The sequence below is a fragment of the Clupea harengus genome, chromosome 13 (genome assembly GCF_900700415.2).
Source record: "Clupea harengus chromosome 13, Ch_v2.0.2, whole genome shotgun sequence".
Lineage (NCBI taxonomy): Eukaryota > Metazoa > Chordata > Actinopteri > Clupeiformes > Clupeidae > Clupea > Clupea harengus.
Window position 1 is genome coordinate 6,639,596 of NC_045164.1, and position 2,978 is coordinate 6,642,573.

Sequence of the window (2,978 nt, forward strand, 5' to 3'; positions counted from 1 at the left end):
TCCCTCTCTGGCCGGTGTTGCATGGCAAAGGCTGTTGATTTTGGCCAGTACCTTTACATTGTGTCATTTGAGTGGAATTATGCCCTTTACAGGACAAGGTCAATACTCACAATGGCTACACCAATCAATGAGACTCACTAAGTAAACATTTGCTCTTTCTCTTCCTCGTGTCTCTCTTTTCTTTTGTTCTCTCTTTAACATTTTTCTTTTCTTTCAGTTCTTAAGTCTCTGCGTTACTCTCCCTCTCTTTGTCTCTATTTTTCTGCTGAGGCCGTTGAGGTCGACACCACCTCCAGATGTAGGTTATCAGTGGGGTTTGTCAAAACTACAAGGTGGGCCACAGATAAAGGACCCAGGGCAGCCTTAAGGAGTCTCACTACCAGGATAAGAGGCGATCCGCTGGGACAGAAGAGATCTCGCTGAGCTGCTCTGCTTTGCTTTTTCATGCCCCCTCAGATTAGAGGGTTGCCACCGGGCATGTAGTCTGTTCAGGAAAAACATATTTGGTCTGAGCTCATAAAACTCTCTCCGTCGGAAAGGGACAAAAAGATTGCTCAAAAACATCACTCCCCTATTAAACGACAGGCCGGTGGGGGAAAAAAAGAAAGCAGAAAGGAGAGCAGCCAGGAACAAACGTGCAGAGTTTCTGTCATGTGCTGGGCTTGTGCTGGCTTGCTGAGGCCAGGTAAGCTGTTATTAAGCGCCAAAACAGGGAAGGGAGGGGATGAGTGGAGGGGAAGCAGGGTGTCTCTGCCTGTTGGACTGGAAAAACATTTCTAAATGAAAGAGGGAGTTTCACGTCAACCGCTCGGGGGCAAAGACAGCTGGATCTGTGCCACACTAGGCACGGCGCCGCACCAGAACAGAACCGAATATGGGCCAGAAAACAAGAACAGAAACTGACTGGATTCATTCCAGAATCCGTTGCTTTTCAGGACGGAGGCCTCAGGCCTCAGACACTACCTCTGCGTGATGCCTCTAATCCACCTCAGGTCAGGTCTCAGGGGTAGTATTTCAGATGTGGATGTCAGGCTGAAGGCCTTGCAGTCAGGACCAGAGGTAACATTTCAGATATGACTGTCAGGCTGGGAAATCAAGCTGTCCTTCTAGATGGTGTATTTTTGGGTTTCGCTCCCTCTTCCCTCTCCATGGTGGTTTTATCTCTCCTTTTCTGCCCTCATCTTTGGTCTCAGATGTCAGTGTGTAAATCAGGATCGGGGCGGACGGTTCCATGGGAATGGGGCAAGGAGCGTGAGCACGGTAAGACTCCTGAGAAGGCTCCAGAGCCGCGGCGCGTAGGGGGATGTTTGAGAAAGAGCGGCCCGCTGTGTATCTTGGCATGTTAATACGATGACAGCGAGAGGGGCGCTGGAGTCGAGGTAAATGAAACCATCTGGGCTTCCAATAGAGCTCCGTTCCCCCGAATTAATTCTACCAACTCTGATAAACTTCAGTTCAATCTGGCCGGGATGAAAGGATAATGAATTATTATTCCCTACCTTCTCATCTCTCCCTCTCTCTCTCTTCATGTCCATCTGTTATTCTCTCTCCCCTTCTTTTTTTCAGGGTCTGGGGGGTAGGAAGGAAGACTGGGAAGAGTGGGAGAAAGTCTGAAAGGGGGGGAGAAAGTTTGTTACAACTTATCATTTTAGATGCACAGATTATGTACAAAAACATCCATGGTATGAAGCATAACTTTACACAACACACACAACAGAATGCCATTGACACTGATTTGCAATGGAAATGTCACAATTGTGGAGGATCAGATGATCTCATTTGTTTGTGGGTAAACTCAGGCTTTGATATTCTTTCAGCGAGGCAGCTGGATGCCTGACGCATCCCATCCCTCACTGGAGCCACTATTGTCTTCTTGTTACTTTCAAATTCACACTTCCTGTGTGAACATCGCTGAGGTCATGAGCGTAGCCACGGAAACTGGTGTGGAACAGCACGTTTACAGATCTGAGCCCATTTTGTTGGTGTGAGGGAGGTCTGTGCTTTCCATCAGATCCTGAAGCGACCTTACCAACCTGATAGCACAGCTTTTGTCTCTTATTTCCTCAGATTCAGGAAGAGACAAACAAAGACATCAAATGAACAGACATGGAGTTCACGCACAAGAGTCACGATGACTCACCTCCTAACAATACCAAAGACACAGCAAACTCATCAAACACATTTTCACTGCACTGATCAGTCTGCATTTTTGGCCAGTCCTTATACTTTTGCTTCAATATACATCTTACTTTTGTGCATGTTGTTGTTGAAGTGTATTTGGGGTAATGGTAGTGCTTAGGTTTAGGGTTTAGGTTTATGTGTAATAACATATACTTAAATCAGAAGCACACTGTATTATTTATCACTTACCTTAGTAGATTTGTAATAAGGACACTTACATTTTGTCTTTGCTTTTTGTGTGTATATGTTCGTTCGGGGTGCTTAATATTTTTTATTATTTTCTCTGTCCTTGCTTTGTATTTGTATTTGTGTATGTGTTTGTGCGTGTCTGGGGTGGTTTTCTCTCTCCCTGTCCCCTGAGGCTCAGCGTCAGAGGCAACATCAGAGACTATCAGCTTAGAATCAGCCCCATTTCCCTGGGAGTGCTCTCAAACAATTACTGACGGGGGGGACTTAAAAGGCAACAGGATTTGACTAACCGTAAGAATAGCCCAATTAAGGGCAATTTGCCGCTGGTGGACGGAAGATGGGAGTGGGGATAATTTCAGATGTTTTGTTGTTGGGGCTTCCCTCTGCTCTGTCCGAACGTGAGCTATCAGCTACCAGTGCCTTAGAAGCTTGGGGATTTATTTATGTTTACCGTCCGGCCTGTGATTGCTCTCCGAGCTTCCTGCTGCCCATACTGAGGTGTTGACTTTACATGCCCTTCGTGTTTGCACGAAACTTACAGGAATTGGGTCAAGGAAAGGGGGGAAGGGGAGTTGGAGGGTGTGTGTGTATTTGTGTGAGTGGGTTTG